General features: G+C 46.1%; 1 protein-coding gene and 1 long non-coding RNA gene across 9 annotated transcripts in view; one reads left to right on the top strand and one right to left on the bottom strand.

Moving 5' to 3' along the window:
- Positions 1-2,180: 2,180 nt before the first annotated feature.
- Positions 2,181-6,109, bottom strand: LOC121822450 (uncharacterized). Its single transcript, XR_013044461.1, has 3 exons — positions 5,792-6,109; positions 3,405-3,519; positions 2,181-3,025 (listed from the first exon to the last, which is right to left on the bottom strand). It is a non-coding gene; the product is annotated as an uncharacterized LOC121822450 (long non-coding RNA).
- A 48-nt stretch (positions 6,110-6,157) lies between these two features.
- The window catches only part of Foxn3 (forkhead box N3), a 389,572-nt gene continuing 376,367 nt past the window's right edge, over positions 6,158-19,362 (top strand). For 3 of the 8 annotated variants that reach the window (XM_076551214.1, XM_016005407.3, XM_016005408.3), the window contains exon 1: positions 6,251-6,287. The gene's annotated coding sequence lies outside the window, so the exon portion shown is untranslated. Of the gene's footprint in view, positions 6,288-19,362 lie in introns of all 8 variants that reach the window. The other 5 variants (XM_042261033.2, XM_076551210.1, XM_016005406.3 and 2 more) reach the window with 3 other exon arrangements.

The following is a 19,362-nucleotide window of genomic DNA, read 5'->3' as shown; positions in this document are numbered from 1 at the left end:
TGAACTGGAGCAGAAGAACCAGTGTGAAGACACAAAGTATGGCCATTTGCACGAGCCGACCCTACAGTGGAGGAGACAACACTTATCCACCTCTCTTGTCAAGGCAAGGCAACCGCCGATGCCTACATTTCCGGGGCCCTGACGGGATGCACACAGACACATCAAAGAGATGAATGAGTCACAGCTTTCCTCTTGACAGGAGGCACAGTGACAGTCCCATTACCCGTGGGAGGCCAGGAATCTCTTTAAAATGCTGGGTGGAAATAATGCGGTCCAGGGCCCACGCTGTTGCCCCAGCTCCTTAGTGTGTTAGTAACAGGGTAAGGCTATCAGTTTCATGGAGGATGTTAAGGCTTGCGACTCCACAGGGCGATGTCAGGCCGCCCCTCATTGCAACTCAAAGCATGCAGAGAAGCAAGTGGCAACTCTTCCTCTCACTCTATCCTGATTCCTACCCATAGCTACAAAGTCTGAGAGTATCCAGCACGGACCCCCTGCACATACCTGCGTACACAGATGGGAGTTAGATATACAGAGGAACCCAAACTGTTATGATGATGGAGTTGGCAAAAAGGGTTGTTTGTGTAATCCAAAGTTTATGCTGGGTCTTCATCGTGTTTCAGCGAACTGCTTGGGCTAACGGTTGGGTTGTTATCCACCTCCAGAACCCACAATCTGAGGATGTGGCTGCTGGCAGCACCCTATAGTTTAGTAATTGGGGTAGAAGGAGACTTGCTTTCCTGGCTCATGAAAGAATTCCAGAAGGCTCTGATGGCCTCGAAGTGGGACTCACTCCAAGATCAGGTCTGTAGCTATACCATAAAATGTCTACGAAGTGGATTGAGACATCCCCCCAAAGACGGGACTCTCTATTGCTTCTCTGACGGAGCAGTTAAATGGCCAAGAGACACTGTCATGCCCAGCTTCCACCACAGCAATTCAGGCTGTTGTTCTCTATGATCCTCACCCCTGACTGGCTCCTACTGTCTGATGTCTGTGGTGGGTGCAAGATCACCTATTGCTAATGGGTCATGAAAGGGTCTTCTGAAGCTACCAATAGTAAATTCCTTCATATCCACATCTAAACGAACATAATGGTAATCTCTAGTCAGTCACCCCACCTTCTGTCATCTAAATAATGACAGATCTAAGTCATCCTCCACTGGGTCCAAGGAAAATCTCTACAAAGCTCAGCACCCTTTATGCCCTAGAACTGTGCCGTTAGCTCTGCTGGCTCTGCATCTTGCTGAGATAGATCAGCCTCCAAAGCTGCAAAACCACATTTTGTTTTGTTTTATGACAGAGCCTCACTATGGAGATGTGGCTGTCCTTGAGCTCACAGAGATCTACCTGCCTCAGCCTTCCGGTGCTAGGATTAAAGGCATATGTCACCACACCTGTCTGGCATAGCTAAATTCTTAGAATAAATCTTAACCAACCTCCCTTCCCTCCTTCCTCCTCCTTCTTCTCTCTTCTTCCATCTTATATGTTACGGAATAATCTCTTTGTACTCTGTGAAGATGCGTCTTTGCCAAGGCGCCTTCTCATTGGTTTAATAAAAGAGCTGACCACCCAATAGCTAGGCAGGAAGAAGTAGGCAGGGACAGCCAAAATGAAAGGATGCTGGGAAGAAGGGAGGAGTAACACGGAGTCGCCAGCCAGACATAGAGGAAGCAGGAGATGAACATGCCCTGATGAAAAAAGGGACCACCATGCGGTAGAGTGTAGATAAGAAATATGGGTTAATTTAAGATGTAAGAGCTGGTTAGTAACAAGCCTAAGCTATCAACCGAACATGTATAATGAATAAGAAGTCTCTTTGTGGTTATTTGGAAGCTGGCTGGTGGGACCAAGCTGACTATTGGTCCCAGCAGAAAACTCCGCCTACACCTATAGGTTCTGTTGCTCTGGAGAACCCTGAACTAGTGCAAATGCCTTCTTATTTTTTAACTTTATTCATTCATTTAATTTTTTTTTTTGACACAGGATCTTTGGCTATGTAGCCTAGGATGACCCTGAATTTTTGATCTTTAAGATCACAGATGTGTGCTACCATACCCAATTTATGTAATGTTGGGAATCTAATTTGGGGTCTCCTGCATGCTAGGCCAGCAAACTACCTACTAAAGTATACCCCCCAGTTCCTCATTCATTTGTTTGAAAAAAAAATGAGCACTTACTATAGATCAGACACTTTTTTATTTTGTTTGTTTTTGTTTCAAGACAGGGTCTCTGTAGCCCAGGCTGGCCTCAAATTCTCATCAATTCTGCTGCCTTGACCTTCCATGTGCTAGGATTAAAGGCATTAGCCACCAGAGCCAGCTCAGACACTTTTATGTTCTTGACAAGTCTCAGTGGAAAAAAAAAAAAAAAAGCAAAGATTCCTGGCACCGTGGAACTTCTACTGCTGTGCGTAGAAGAGACAGTGGATTATAAAGATTGTAGATCAAAGGTGTTAGAAAGTGATCAGGGCAAAGAGAGAGGGGAAACAGAGCAGGATCCGGAGAAACAGGAGACACTGGGGAAGGGACTCTGGGCAGGGGCTTACGGGACATAAAGGGGTTGGTCGGGACATAAAGGGGTTGGTCGTGTAGAGACCGAAATCACCTTCAGTGCTCTAGGGACCCAGGCCTAGAATTTACAGCAATTCCTCATGCGACAATGTCTCTCTTCGGTCGGCCTCTGACCCTCCACGGCTTGGCCATGCTTGAATGTCCCCTCCAGCGGACTTTCCACTCTCCACTTTTCTATGCACCATGACGAAGTCACTCAGGGATTAATCCCAGCAGAAAGCTAACCACGTCTCCGGGCCGAACCGTTCACAGGAAGTGTCAGTGTTTGCACTCAGGGCCTGAGGTCACCGGAGAAGATTCAGCGAGGCGCCGCCCACCAGTGATGCCATCAGCCAAGAGGTGGGTGATGACATTGTCTGGCCCGTCCCTTCCTGCCATTCTCCACCTTCCCTTTTGTCTCCTTTCTTGGCCATACCCAGCCAGCAGCCAGCTGATCCGGGATTCTGCGACACCTACATGGGGCAAAAGCAGCTTCAGCAACTCAGAGAAGAATACGTCTGAGGATGGCCCAGAAGACAACTGTCCCCACGTCGGGGACAGCTGGTGCTCAACGCAGGGCACGAAGGACATGATGTAGCTGCACAGCGGTGTAACCACTGGAGTTGTTTGCTTTAAGGACATCTGTGTTGTTTGGCTTTTGGCAACTTGACACAAACCAGAATCACCCGGGAAGAGGGACCCTCAACTGGAGAATTGCCTCCATTAGAATGGTCTGTGGGCATATCTGTGGGGCGTGTTTTTAAACAGCTGATTGATGTGGGATGGGCAACGCCATCCCTGAGCATGTAGGTCTGGCCATATACATACATACATACATACATACATACATACATAAACTGAGTGAGCCAGAGGAAAAGCAAGCCAGTAAGTCGTGTCCCTCTGCGGACTCAGCTTCTGTTCCTGCCTCCAGGTTCCTGCCTGACTTCTCTCAGCGATGGATGAGGACCTGGAAATGGTAAGATGAAATGAAAAACTCTTCCACAAGCTGTTTCTGGCTAGCGTTTTATCACAGCAACGGAGAGGCGAACCAGAACAAGATTATTTTCATTCCCACAGCCTACAGTAACCACTGGCTCAAAGCTTGGTCCAGTCACAACTGGATGAATGAATGAATCTGGGAATGAATGAATGGCCATTTCTTTATCACCGACACCCCTCCTTGGTACGCTTCAGCCTTGCGCTTTGCTTAGTAACGGGGCTGCTTTGTGGCATCGCACCGTTCCCTGCCTGTGCTAAGGTGACTTGGATCCAAGTGTTCACACCGTCTCAAGGCCACACGGATGGTATAACTGTAGTCATTAGAGTGTTTCCACGAAGGGAGCAAATGGAACTTTACACAAATCCTTCCAAGCAGTTCACCAGGAAGGTACAATACCTTCCCATACCCCTGCCCTGACTGGCCCCTTCCTTGAAAATGTACTTACTCACTCTTTGATATTCCTGTATATTAGGCCTGATGTCTCTCAGCCCTTCACCTGGCTAGCAACAGGTTGGGACCCATCTTGAGATGTGACAGAGAGGAGGAGGAAGCGGAAGGCCAAGACAGCAGGACAGCGCTGGCTGCTGACTTCCTCACAGGTGCAGGAGAGCTGAGAAGTGACTCCCCGAGGGCCCATTGGACTCCAGGTGCCATTAGGTCTGCCTGGGGACATCCTGAATCACACTGATGATTCATCTTCTAGCTAAGATACTTGACTTCTTGGGGTTTACTAAGCCTTTCAGAGGGGACACCAGAAAGTGATCGATTTCCACTGAAGACATGTGCGCCCTGTGTGTAAAGTGGAGTCAGTTCTGTCCCTGACGCAGAGCAAAGCAGTGCACATGGGTGACCGTGGCACGGCACAGCCCAGAGCTGGAAGCCCCAGGAGGGAAATCTGGACAGCACAGGTCCTGCCGGCAAAATTTCTCAGCAGAGACTAAACTATTTTCAAGCATCTTCATGTGGCCGTCCTATGGACTGGGGCTTTGCCACAGGTAAGAAAGGAGGATGCCAGAGACCTTCCTGCATTCCCATAGTACTTTGCAGAGAAGTAGTTGATAGAGGCAGATGGTATGCTCGGAAGAACAGGACTTGCTGGAGGTATGGGAGATCTGAGGCTCCCATTCCAGCTGCACTGCTCAGCAGCTGGGTGGCTTTGGACCAGTCCTTTCCTGACCTTCCACTGTATTTCTTTGGAAGCTGGGAATTACGTGCTTTCTGTTGGAGGTATGGTAAAGGTCACAGAAGTACTTGGAAGATGGACGGACGTACCATGTTACAACAGTAGGCATGAGAAAAGGTGCCTGTGGTGTTCAGTTAATGAGGTTTTAAAATCTTCCATTACATTTAGCTAGCCACCATTGGAAAGGTGAGGGCAACAGTCATTTTCAAAAGGATGTTTTTCTGCTCTGAAAATAGAAGTCAGAAGGCACGGTTTTAATTTTCTTCTTGGTGTAAAACTCCGTCACCATTGCTATTAGCAGTCTGGACAGAATCATGACCTTCTAACTGGGTGGTATCGACCAAGACGGAAGGAATACGTTCAGTTGCCAAACCTTTCAAACAGGTTTTCCCAACTAAGGCGCTGTTATCGTGAATTAGGAGCTAATGGGATTGTCTTCAAGGAGCACCTGCAAGATTTAAGTTACCGTCCAGGTGTGCCACAGTAAATGCAGAACCAAAAGGTTACCAGAGAGCCCGGAGGGTGGAAGTGGGGGTGGGGTGGAGGTGGGGTGGGGGCGGGGCTGGGAACAGGGGTATGGTGGACTCATGCAAGCAAACAGCTTTCTCCTGTTGAGAAAGAAACCTAGACTTTTTACAGTCCCCCTGACGGCACATGAGCTGATCTGTGAATCAATCTAGAATCATAATTTACTTTTGGTTTATGGGATTTGTGAATTTTCGCATTTGTTTTAATTTGTAATTAAGTTTTCTCTACGAGGCACACCATATGCCACCATTAATTCTCTCTTGTTGATTTCTTAGGAGATACATGAGTGCATATTTTGATGTAATTTTGGAGGTCTTTTGAAAATCAGATGACTACGTGGTGAGCCATATGGGGCTTTGTTATTTAAAACAGAAATTATAAAGCCAGAGAAGGCAAAATGCAAAAAAAAAAAAAAAAAAAAAAAAGTGTTAACGGGGAAAAGGTTGGGGAAAACTGGTTTCAAGCACACGAACTGTCCACTTTCCCCCTATATTCTGAAATCTCCGAGGATCCCGCGATGTCTCTTACCTTCTGTGAGCGCACTCTAGACCACAGGTGCACGGAGCAAACCTCCCCGACCACGCTTGTGTTTTCCGCTCGGGCTGCAGATTCTAGCATCTGCCTTCTGGGAGTTCGGCTGAAGCCAGCGTCTTTCTTTGCACACCCAGGCTTTGGCACTGAGCTCCGCTCTCTCCGCACCCACGGCGGCGGCTCGGCTTTCCCGCCCGTGCTTTCCCGGGGCTCCCCCCCCCCTTCCCCGGCCGCCCCACAGTACGTGCAGGCTGCAGAGCGGGCTGAGGCCCGGACGGCGAGCGCTAGGACCCAGCAGGACTCCGGGCCCGGGTGGGAGCCGAGCCGCCGACCCCGGGCGGGCGCCGGGCGCTGGAGCCGGGTGTTCCGGCCGCGGTCGGTGCAGCTCGGCTGGGAGACGGCGCGACCCGGCGGCGGGGCCCCCCGCGAGTCCAGCGCCGCCGCAGCCCCCCAATGCGGCCGCGAGAAGCAGCGGGGGGGCAGGCGATCGAAGGTAACGAAAATGCGGCTCGCTGGCTGCCTAGCGAGCCTCTGCCCCGGGTAGCATTGTCACCCCGAGCCTCGCTGCCCAGGCTGCCCGCATTTGGGGGGCACCCTTGGCTTTTTATCTTAAAGGTGTTCGCCCCCATCTGTGCACCTAGTTTCGGATTGATTTATAGCATGCAGCTCAGAACGGGAAAGATCCGGGGATGGCGAGTTGCTTATTTTCATTAGTTTTTGTCTCAAAAGTAAGTTCATTAAAAAAAAAAAAAAAAAAAGAAAGGAAGAAAAGAAAGAAAGAAAGAAAAAGAAAGAAAAGTTTTTTCCTCCTGGAATTTGTAGATAGCTGGTTTTACATTTTTATTTTAAAAAATCGCAGACAATGGATATTTATAAAAATTACCGAATAATTGATGTAATTCTGTTAATGACTTCGGAGGAAGGCGGCTTTGGAGGGGTCCCCAGGCATGACTTGTATTTTCAAGGAACTAACGTGGTAAATGTGGAGTTTGACTGGGGCAGAGTTACAGCATCGCTGTAACTGTTTTGCTATCAATTATAAGCAAGAGTGTCGGATCTATGGGCAATTTAAACCTCTTTTTCAAATACCGGAGCTGCATATCCCGGTGTGACATGGACAAACCGGAGTATCCGGTGAAGGAAGCAGGAATGTTTCTGGTTTTGGAGAAATACGTTGCTTTGAGGAGAAAAACCCAGATTCCTAGCCGGGGAGACTATTTTTCATGCTTTGTTTATAGTCTGGGAATGACATTTGGGGAAGGGGAGCGCGGTCTTTCTTGGGAGCTTTTAATCGTGGGGGTTATTAATTTATTTAATTTATTAGTTTCAATTGGTTGGGCTCCGGGAGCCTTCCGTCACCAGGTTGTGCTAGCGTCGGGACACATGATTGCGAAGACGAAACTGCTAGCTGGGAAAGGACTGGACCCGGCTGGTGGAAGCTCCCCCGTGGCGCTGTCGTAGGCTGGGTGCTACTGGCTCATTGAGGAAAAGGGGAATGGCTTTCTGAGCTGAGGAAGACATCAGTATTTCCCTTTTGTTCCCTGTTTTTTCATTGATCGCCAGCTCTGCCTTAGCCAGGGGGAGCAGCTCTGAGGGTACAGAGCCCTGCAGACGGCACGGATGTCTGGAGCCCGCTCTAACTCACACTGATTGGTCAGTTAGCGGGAGACTTACGAAAACAGTCACCCGAAACCTTCTTTTAAGACCTTGCCTTAATTTCTGATCTGCCGTCTCGTGCATGGGTTTCCGCAAGGTTGCTTTTTTTGATCTGGGTGCATCTGGCTCGATCTGGGTGTCTTTATGTTTAATTTTTTTGTTGTTGTTTCTATCCAGATAAAGTAGGCCATTTTGGTGACAAATTTCTTTGCAGATGTCAGCTTCTAGCTCGCACTGATAGATGCGGGACTTCACAATACAGTCTCAATGATTTCTGTTCTTAAGTTGTAGAATGCAAAGTTGTTCAACTTGGTATTAATTTTTCCTAATTTTTTTCATCTGAGCATTTAAATAGCAACACCAGCAGATGGATGCTTAACTGTATCATTACTTTGATAATTTAAGTGCTTTGCAAATTAGCATGTTTCTCGAGCTAAATCTGTCTTTAGACAGTGAAAGAGAAAACAGACAATGAGGAGCAAGCAATCGTGATCAGCTTGCACACTATTGCAAGAAATCGTGGCGTCTGCTTTGAGCAGAATACATTCACATCCAAGAAAATGGGTGGTTGTTTTTGTTTTTGTTTTCCACAGAAGACTGAATTAGTGAGCACAATGAAATGGGATCACTCTTAAGACAGAGCTTGACCCCTGTGGACATCTTCATTGGAGCCTTAAAGTGGCTCATTAAAGAAGCTGGGTTCCAGAAGTTGTTAACTGTATAAACACTTTTCTGATTGGTTTAAAAATTTAGACACAGGAAGTAGATGGTGTCTAGTAACCCAGGAATGGAGACACGGTTGTCATAGAAACTGAGAAGTGTCACCCCCCCACCCCCACCGCCCATGCATTTACTACCATGACCACACTTAAAAAACAAAGACCCCTGCATGTCACCACAGATGCTCGGAGAGCATGCTGGCTTCTGTGAGCCTTCCCACAACATCTGTTGAAACCTGAGACCATGCCTGTCAAACCAAGGTCATTTTACAACATCAACCAAATTGCTCTCAGGTCCTGGATTTCATAACTGTATTTTTATTGAAAATAGTTCAGGGGAAAGCCTGAAAGCCAGGATGTGCATTCATGCTTACTTAGCATTTTGCAACCTCTGAGTTGTGCAAGGGGAAGGCTGGAAAGAATACATTTGAGCCATTAATTGTGGAATTGTGTGTTGTGTTTACTCTCAGATGTGTGTATCTGCTGTTAGAACAAGTCTTCTTAGAGACCAGAATGCTGCCTATGGAGGGAGGATCATCTGGGGGAAGGTATAATGAAGCCTTTTCCTGCTGGCAGGCGGGTTCCAGGTTGAGCTGAGGCATCTGACCTGAAGGTCTGTGGTATTTTGGACAGGTTCTCTCTGGCTGCCTGAGCAGAAACAGGCAGACCGCCTGGGCTCTGGGGAGCAAAGGGCGGGGTGTTCTTGGTAGCTGAGCAGGGAGAGGAAGAACTCCTAAGTGGAATGGGGACTGCTTCCAGCCTGCAAATATGACTGCCCGGTTGACTTTGAAACGTTTCCTCTCCTGTGAATGGAGAATGGGGCTTTCATTTTGAGGCTCTTTTAGCTGCACCCCCACCCCAAGTCACCGGCCACCTACATCAGCTGTACCTTCCTTACTCATGGAGAGGGATACCAAGGAGAAAAGTTTAACCCCCTCCCCCTCTTTCCCCTCCCCACCCCCTCAACTAACCCCCTGTTTCATTTAGTTGCTAAGTGGAAAATAGCCAAGCATGCTTCTCCTAAATTTTGACTCTGACACTCTTCACTAAAACTTGTCAATATAAAAAATCAACGCATTTGCTAGACTTGGACCCATCTTGTCAGTGGCAATCTTTAAACTGTAAGGTTTTTAAAAAAGATTTATTTTTATTATTATTAATTATGTGTAGATGTATGTGTTGTCTGCATGTAGGTAAGGACATTCATGTGCCCATGCCTAGCGAGACCAGAGGGATCCTCTGGAGGTGGAGTTACAGACTGTTGTGAGCCACCTGACCTGGGCGCTGGGGATGGAACTCAGGTCCCCTGAAAGAGACCTCTTAACTACTGAGCCATCTCTCCAGACTCCTACATTTAAAAAAAAAAATACTTTATTTTTATTTTATGTATATTGGTGTTTTGCCTGCATGTATGTCTGTGTGAGGGTGTCAGAACTTGGAGTTACAGACTGCTGTGGAATGCCATGTTAGTGCTAGGAATTGAACCCGGGTCCTCTGGAAGAACATTCAGTGCTCTTAACTGCTGAGCCATCTCTCAAGCCCCAGACCCCTAAATTTTAAGTTCTTTGTATTTGTTTAGAAGTAACTTCCCTCTGTACCTGGTATATCTAACACTACACTGGCTTTTCTTAAAACAGTTTTAAAACTTACTTAAATATACAGTTTGGGCCTTCTAAAAGGACATCACATCTCCCTTGTTTTTCCTCAACTGGTTGCCTCAAGGAGGGGGCAGAAAACAGAGGAGCTCCTAAATATGTTTTAGTGTTTATTTAATATCCTGCATCGATGCTGTAGCAAACAGCTTAGAGCCATGTAGTGTCTCTCATTTGACTTGGGGTGTGTTTCACGACCCCATGTTATCAAATATTTAGTGTTCCAGGATAGCAAGTTTAGGTGAAGGGCACAACTGGTCTCTCTCAGCAAAGGATTTCCTGTTGAGAACTTTCTTATCTGCAAGTACGGCAAACGGCCATTGGCAGGAAACTTGTCAGGTACTTGTTTTTACAAACCGAAGGAAATGAATTGAGACTTGTTGGTTTCTAGAATTTACCTCCATTCTCCACAGCCTGCCCCGAAGTTTGCTCAGAACAGCTCAAAGTGACTTTGGAGCTGTTGGATGAATTCGCTTCATATTGTTGGCGCGCCTGTGGATTTTCTTTTTTGACTTTAGAATTAGAAAAATTAATCCTTACACTGTCATGTAAAGCTTATTTCACCAATACAAATTAACAAGATGTTCAATAAAGTCCTAATTCATTTTCAGTTGACAGAAAGTCGCTCACATGACCACTGAAGCTGGCATTTTTTTGATGGCTGTGCCAAATTTTTAACAGTGGTTCCAGAATACCAACCAAATGCCAGTCTTAATTTTGGATTAGTGCAGAGAGGTAAAGGAGAGGGGGGTGCGGGGGAGAGCGAGCTGTACTTTCCTTCTGATGAGGGGAAATGGTTCATGAAGAACACATGTCAGGTGTGTGCCAGCCTCACTGACAGCAGAGAGCCCAAGTGAGGGGTGGGTTTGTGAAGGGCACTTGAGAGAGAAACACATCGTAGCTTTGAAAGCATTAACTATGTGAAAGGGTTATTTATTTCATTTTTTGACATTGGATATGCATGTGTTTAATTGCCTCGTGCCTGTGTTTAATTGCTTCAGTTTATGGATATTCCAAATTCTGGAAAGGTGGGGGGAAGGACAAGCCTCTTTATAGGCTGTAAGAACATAGACCCCCCCCCATAAGAGAACTACTTATTGGAATGGGCCACACACATTTTTGTAGATCATTTCTGTTTTATATTTAGTGCCAAGTAGAATTGTAGGCAAGGCCCTCCTATTTAATGGAATCAAACAAAGCAGAGCTAGCTACTGTAGAGGAAGCAGGAACCCAGAGGTGGGGACCACCCTCTAGGCAGCAGCCCTAGACCTAGACCCCAGAACTCTGCCAGCATAGTTGCAAATCCACTGCTTTTTAAATGCCCCCAAATATTCTCCTAAGGAGGCCCGAGAGCCCTGCCTTTAGGGTCCTGTGTCGGCTCAGCCAAAGAGAACTTTTGCCTTGACAATTTTTGAGGACCCTTGTTCTCAGGGTGAGGAGGGAAAAAGGTAGGAATTAATTATGTTTTGCAACACACCCTGAGAAACTACTAGGAACCCAGAGAAAGGGTCTGACCAGTCACTATATGAAAAGTCCTGAGCCCGATGATGATGAGAGACGCGAAAGGCTGTTTTTTAAGGAGGCACACACGAAGGCCTCCTTTATAAGTTATAGGAATGCCATGTGGACATGTCCAAGACGGTCCACTGTCAACTTGCTAGAAGACCTGGATTCGGTGTCTGTCAGTGTTGTTCTATCAGGGGTAGAGATAGCTCATGTAATGTCACTTGGGAAGGGAAGGTTTGCCAAGCTGTGTACATCGGCTTGGCAGACTCAGGAGTGTTGAGTCAAATGATAACACACAGATGATATTTGAATATCATCAAATAGACTCAATTATCTGCTCTACTATGAGAATGTTCTGGAACAGCGGTATGGAGATGGTGCTCAGTGCCCCCTTGTGTTCCAGATGCAACTGGTGTTAGGACTTCTAGGTGTGCTGGACAGGGAAATCCCCTTCAGTTCTACTTTGTGTTTTTAAATTTTATCATTATTATTATTATTATTATTATTGTGTGTGATGTGTGTCATGGCAGCTGTGCATGCGTAGTCAGAGACAACTTTTCGAGAGTGGGTTCTAGGAATTGATTTCTGTTTTATATTTAGCACCAGGTAGGATCTTAGGCAAGCGCTGGTCCCCGCTGAGCCATCTTCCAAGCCCCACCCTTGGTGTTTGCAAGAAGTGCATGCGTGCATGCGTGCATGCTGAGCCCAGGGTAGGGAGACATCAGCAGACCTGGGCGAGCTGTCAGTCGTGGGATAGTGCTTGGGAGGGACACAGCCAATCTCTCCGCATGGATCCTCGGGGGGCTGCACAGCTGGGGGATCCAGAAGAAGAAAGGACACAGGGCTCCTACTCCACACTCCATCACTGCCATTGTGTCTGCCCTCTTCCTACTGCCTGCCTGGGGCTGGAGATCATGATTAAAATAATCAGTGTTTGAGGAAGCCACAGCGCTTCCAACCATTTTTTTAAAGAAAGCATTTCCTCTAAAAGATGAAACTAGTAGAGAGCACAGAATTGTCGGCCACAGCAGTGGATGGAAATGATTGTGGCTGACTTTCAGTTATTGAATTGCGCTGAATAAAGCTTTTCATGGGTAGGCTGTTTAAGGCCTCCTGCCTCCTCCCACCTGCGCTTCAAGGAAGGCGTGTGTGGAGCCCTGGAAAACCAGCCAAACCTTCCAAGGCCATTCACCGCGACAGAGCCATTCCGCTTTGGATCTGAGCATTGCATCTCAATATTCTTGGGTCTTGTTGGTTTTCCATCATTTGTTTTGTTGCTCTGATCTTTGCAACAGGGTTTCATATATGCTAGGATGTCCTGGAACTTGCTGTGTAGTCAGAGATGGCCTTGAACTCCTGATCTACCTGCCTGGTTACAGGTGTGCACTCTCATGCTTGCTTTGTGTGGTAAGGGGAATCGAACCCCGGATTTCGTGCATGCCAGCCAAGCACTCTATCAAATGACTTTATACTTAGCCCAAGGGCTTGCTTTTTCAATGGAAGGATGCCCACCAGTTACCAGGATGCTTCTGTGGTTGTCCCTGAAGGGCTTTTCCGAGTGTGGCCCAGTGTATGCCCAGTACAGACGCAAAGCTCTGAAGTGGGCAAGTTCTGCTTGGGAAGGTAATTTTAGCATGTCATACAAGGTCGCTTTTGGAAACCCAGAAAGATCCCTTTGTGCTCTGAAATGTTCTGATTCAGCAAACTTAATAGTTGTATAGGCTTTAAAATGAATCAGCTGCTCACTACTGACGAGTTAATAAATCAAGACCATTGGTTGCTTCTTGGGACTATTAGCATGTAGAGTGGTCTCTTGAGAAACAATAACTTGGCAAGATTAGTCATATTGGGTGACAGAAAAGTCGCATTGTCCTGAGAAGGGGCTTGTCTCCTTAGATGCTACTCACTGCCTTACTTTATTTGAGTCTCGTAATAACCCAGCGTTGATGTCCATATCTAACAGCAATGATTATGGTATGTGTGCTATACATGAAGAAACTGAGGCAACTACATTCCCAGAGCCACAGATTCTCTAAGAGGCCAGCTAGTTCTCACCTCCAGTTCCTGAACCCCAAACTACAGCCTTTCCCACCCACTGACCACATACACGTGTTCTGACGGTTTCTTGTCTGGGAGTGGTGGCATCCCCTTCCACAGTTGACAGGGAGTCTTCTCCCTAGAGAAATGGGAGCATAGGATGGGGCAGGTTCTTGGCGATTTCCGGGAAGACGCTGCCTGTTGGCTTTTGTGTTCACATCTAAGTCCATAAGCGATGGGAGGCACCTCTTTGGTCCCTTGTGGGTGAGTTTACCTTCCTCCATCTTCATCTTTTAGAATGTCTTCAGCCAGCCCTGAGCACATGCACTCACTTGTTAAACAAAATGATTCTGCCCACAGCATATGCTTTTCCTGAATTCCCAAGATAGTCTACCCAGCCTCACTGCTGGTGGCAAATCTAACCTTTGACAGAGTTCCTGGACAGTACTCAGCTTTGGAAGTAGAAACAGCTCAACAAAGCTCATGTGTGCAAATACAGCAACATCTCTCCAGTCACCTTATTTGATTGTGATCTGGGCAGCCTACTGTGCGCTAGATACTTGTGGCCGAATGGTTAGAACCAGCAAAGGGAGAGTTTGAGTCATGCGTATTCCTGGCTCTCAGGTCCTCTTGAAGGGATCCTGTAAGTAATTTGAACTGGATGGAGCGTATTCCTGCTTCACAGGTATGAGTTCGTGTATTTCATGTTTGTGAAATCACTTCAAGGGATTGGTCAAGGAACCTGCTAAAGACGTATTTGTAAATGTAGGGAAATGGGTCATCCATGAATTCAGAGAACACTAATTAGACACCTACTGCATACCATGGACTGTGCCCTAATCCTGCTTTGGGATTCATACCAACCTCATAAGTGGAACTATCTCGAAATGTGGCTGTTCCGAAGTTTATTCGGACACCATCTTTGCAAGGACCGTTGAAGGTTATATATTTATATCTGAGATCTGATCCCAGGGAGGGATAGGAGTCAGCCAACAGTGAGTGAGCTGTCCTCCTCTAGAGGACACTGTGTGGAACTGGGACTCTCAGCCCTTGGCTCAGGACCACTCTCAGGGGACACAGACCCTAGCACTCGAGGTCCTCATCTGAGCTGGCAGAGCAGGCGGTACCCACAGAAGGTACTTCGGTCTGGACACCTTTTGAAGGTGGGGCTGCTGTGCACTGGGATGTCGGGCATAAAGGGGGCAAGGCCAGGGTCGTCTTGGCAGCTTTCACTGTTACTCTGTGTTCATCAGCTCCTTCCCCGCTCTTAGAACTGTAGGTGTGTGTGTGTGTGTGTGTGTGTGTGTGTGTGTGTGTGTGTGTGTGTGCGTGTTCACGTGCAGGCATGCACGAATGTCCTCCTGCTCATGGAGACCTGATGTTGGTATCAAGTGTCTACCTCAGTTGCTTTCCACCTTATTTTCTGAGACATGGTCTCCCACCACACCTAGAGCTCTTGTTTTTGCCTAGACGGGCTGGCCAGCAAGTCCTAGGGATCCTCCTGTCTCTGCCTCCCTGTCCTCGAGTTACACATGCACCCAGCTCTTGATGTGGGCGGATCAAACTCAGGTCCTCGCGATTTGCACGGCAAGTACTGTACTGACTGAGCTGTCTCCCTGGCCCTGATGTGATGTGTCTTCCAGGTACCATGTGAACTTGTGAGTACGTGAATGTCCCTAGAGAGCAGGACTTGAGTGGGAAGAGTGGGACCGAGAGATGGGGGCGTACGGTTCAGAGTCTAAACATTTGGGTGGAAAGAATGTTCAGGAAGGAGATGTGTCTGTTTTCTGTCCTGTTCCATTCCATTCCTTTCCACTTTCTGTCTGTCACCACCATGCTCCTCGTTTTCCAGGTTAGGACACTTGGGCTCCATCTCTACCACAAGCATGCGAGTTATCCCGCAGGCTTCTGGTGCCGTCTTTCAGTTCCTCTTGTCTTGAGTTCTGGCACTTCACTCCACGAATCCCCCAGGTGACCTCAGGGAGGCTCTGTGGGCAAGCTTCTTCCCTTCCTCTCCTCTTAGAAGCCTTCTGTCCTTGCACCACTTCGCAGGTCTGTGCTTTGATGCCGGACTTCCTTCTCTGACTTATTTTCGCCATCTCAGATATGGGCGCCGCGGGAGTTCCTTAACCTTAGACTCCAGTCTTAGCTGCTGTTTCCTTAAGTAACCTGGGAATCCTAAAAGGATATTGGGGAAGGGATTGCCACAGAGTTTGGCATCTAGTCGCAACTCAGATTATTGAGCAATTGTTGTTGTTGTTTTCCTAATTTTGCTACTGTCTCCATTGCTTATTGAGAACCCGCCTAGGTTCCCTGATGCCCAAAGCAGTGGTTTGAATGTCATCAGCCCCCATAAGCTCATAGGGAGTGTCACTATGAGGAGGTGTTCTGTGTGGTGTGAGAGATGTGGGTTCATTTCTCATGCAACATACATGTACACATACCAACTCTACTCTATAGTAGAATATATATTTACATATTGTGTCTGCATCCATTATAAATGCATATAAATATTATGTGTCTTCTTACAGCTGTGCCTACAGTTATATTTGTTTTAGGTGAGCTGTATTCCACCTCTTCAGCTGCATTTCTTTCTGTGTTTTGGTTTATGTTATATACTTAGTTGAATTATTAAACTTTTAATTGAATTATACATGTAAATAAGGGCATAGCTCTCAAGCTTGATTTTAAGTGAACATAACAACACATAACAGCATCTAGACCAACAAATTAAACATTATATCTAATATATAGATATATATATTATCTTGTGCCCTAAACCTTACTCTCCCTTGGAAGGTGATCACTTCCCTAATTTTGAGCACCATTGGCTAGTTTTGTCTGTGTATGAATTTTATATAAAAATAACCAAGCCAATGAGATGGCTTAGTGGGAGTCTTAGTTAGGATTGTATTGCTGTGGAGAGACACCATGTCCAACTCTTAAAAAGGAACACATTTAATTGGGACTGGCTTACAGTTCAGAGGGTTAGTCTGTTATCATCATGGCGGGAAGCATGGCGGCATGCGGGCAGACACGGTGCAGGAGAGGAGCTGACAGTTCTACATCCGGACAGGCAGGCAGCAGGAAGAGAGAGTGATGCTGGGTCTGGCTTGGACTTCTGAAACCCCAAAGCCCACCCGCAGTGACACACTTCCTCCAACAAGGCCACACCTCCTAATAGTGCCACTCACTATGAGTGTAGGTGGGCCTTTTCCATTCAAACCACCACAGCAAGTAAAGGAACTTGCCACTAAGCCTGACTACCGGAGTTCAATTCCCAGGACCCCCATGGTGGAATGAGAGAACCAACACCTGCAACTTGTCTGTCATCACACACACACACACATACACACACACACACACACACACACGAATAAATAAAATGTAACATACCCTTAAAAACCACCAACTGTCTTTTGTGTTTGCTTTTCCCACTTATCATTTAGTTTCTGAGAATTCCCATGAGACTGATAGTTGCACATAGTGATAATGTGCTCTTGTATTGCTGTATAATGTTTATGGTTTTAGAAATAGTGCTGGCATGAACTTTCCCACGTGATTTTTTAGTGAGCCCGGGCTACATTTATGCCTAAGAGCTACTTGCTGTGTCCAAGGTTTGGTACCCAGAAATAATTAAGTTTATGAATTCTAGCATGTATTGCAAATTCTTTTGAAATTTTTTTATAGGTGATCAATCATATGATATACAGATGACATCCGTGTTCCTTGCCAATCTTTGTGGCTGTGGTTTCTTTTCCCTGCAGCCCTGGCTAGATGCCCTTGCAGTGTATGTACTGAGGGTGAGAAGTCTCTGTCGGTTCCAGTGTCGTGTTGGTGACCTTACCCACTGTCGTACTGTAAAGTGCAGTGTTGATGGGGTGTCTTGTAGACTCCTTTGTCCAGTGCAAAAGTTATTTTTATTTTCTCATTTTTTAAATTTATTTCCTAAATCTTGGATAGATGTCAAATTATTTTCTGCATTCATTGTGCTATTTATATATTTTTTCCTTTAATATGATGAATATCATTAGTTGAATTTAAAATATTAAATTAACCTTAAATCTTCTGGAAGAAGATCACTGTTTTAAATCTTCTATGTGCATCCATAGTACTGATTTGATGATAATTCTTAATTTTATGTCTATGTTCAGGAGTGTAGTTTAATTCTATAGTTCTCTTTTTTAAAGCATTATTTTTATTTTACGTATATGAGTGTTTTGCCTGCATGAATGTCTGTGTACTAAGTGCCTACTTAGCACTTTCAGAGGCCAGAAGAAAGCTCTGAAACCCCTAGAACTGGAATTATAGATGATTGTGAGCTGCCATGTGGATGCTGGGAACCAAACCTCGGTCCTCTGGAAGGGCAGTCAGTGCTCTTAACTACTGAGCCATCTCTCCAGGCCCAAGCTCTCTTTTCTTACCAGGTTTTGGCATCTTGGTTTGGTTTGGTTTGGTTTTCCCTCTAGAATAAGATAGAGTCCCCTTTTCTGTTGTTGGGACCCATTTTCATAAGATTAATAGTATTTATTCCTCAGAGTATCTCTAGAGGATCCACTTTCTAAAAGTGACCCGACTCCATTTCCTTTACAGTAAGGTTATTCTGCCATACTTTTTCTTCTTGATTCCATTTTAACAATTCATGACTGTTAAGATCTTTTCATTAGCATACAGAATAATTTGTTTCACCATGACCTGCTCGTGTGTGTGTGCGTGTGTGCGCGTGTGTGCGTGTGTGCCGTGTTCATCCCTGTCCCCTTATCCCCCCTTACTCCCACCCCTTGCTGGCCCCGGTCTTCCTCTCTGCTTTCATATTTCCTATCGTCTCCAATCTCAGTTCCACTTAGGGGAGAAAACATGTGACTGTCTTTCTGAGTCTGGCTTCCTTCTCTTCACGTGATGGCCCCTTTAGTTCCATCCATTTCCCCCGCAAAGGACATGATTTCATTCTTTGCAGCTTCGTGAAGATCCCTTGGGTCCTTGTACCACATTTCCTTCTGAGAATTTATTTCGTCTCAGCTTGGCCGTTTTAGGGTATGATGATTGTGTGTGCCTGATAGTGTTTTAAACCCTTAGGCTGTCACAATTTGTAGTCGTTCCTAAAATGTCACTTGTACGTTTGCTTGCTTTGTCTTCATCTGTGTCACCAGAAGTTGTGATATAGCATCCTCTTAGCATCTTGCATCTTCTTCATGGTGTCTCTATTTAGTTTTTGCCTGTGTCTTTATTCCTTTTAATCGTGGAGTTTATTGTTTTGTTGTTTTTCTACCTTCCGAAGGTTACAGTTTAGTTCATTAATTTTTGAAGCTTTTTTTAAATGTAAAAATCCAATCTATCAATTAGATTCTAAGAACTAAATTAGCTTTCACAAGTTTTAATATGTTTAGCTCTAAATAGCTTCTAAGTTTATTATTACGTTTCTTTGTTCAATAAGCTACTAAAATGTTTTTTTTCTAAGCTTATGGGAGTCCCTTCCTCCCTCCCTCCCTCCCTCCCTCCCTCCCTCCCTCCCTCCCTCCCTCCCTTCCTTCCTTCCTTCCTTCCTTCCTTCCTTCCTTTGAGACAGGGTCTTTTTTAGTAGCCAGGATGCCTGGAACTCACTATACAGCCAGGGTGTTCTTGAACTTATGGGAGTCCTTCTGCCTCAGTTTACCTAGGGCTAGTATTACGAGCTTAAATCACTATGCCCAGCAGGTATTTATTAGTGGTTTAGGTGTGTGTGTTTGGGGAGCGGGGATTGAGTCTTAAATGCCAGAGCTTACACGTAGAAGTCAGAGGACAGCTTTTAAGAGTTGGTTCTGGCCGGGCGGTGGTGGTGCACGCCTTAAATCCCAGCACTCGGGAGGCAGAGGCAGGCGGATCTCTGTGAGTTCGAGGCCAGCCTGGTCTCCAAAGCGAGTTCTAGGAAAGGCGCAAAGCTACACAGAGAAACCCTGTCTCGAAAAACCAAAAAAAAAAAAAAAAAAAAAAAAAAAGAGTTGGTTCTGTTCTTCCACTG

This window comes from Peromyscus maniculatus, chromosome 14 (assembly GCF_049852395.1).
Source record: "Peromyscus maniculatus bairdii isolate BWxNUB_F1_BW_parent chromosome 14, HU_Pman_BW_mat_3.1, whole genome shotgun sequence".
Taxonomy (NCBI): Eukaryota; Metazoa; Chordata; class Mammalia; order Rodentia; family Cricetidae; genus Peromyscus; species Peromyscus maniculatus.
This window is presented reverse-complemented; position numbering and strand designations above follow the sequence as displayed.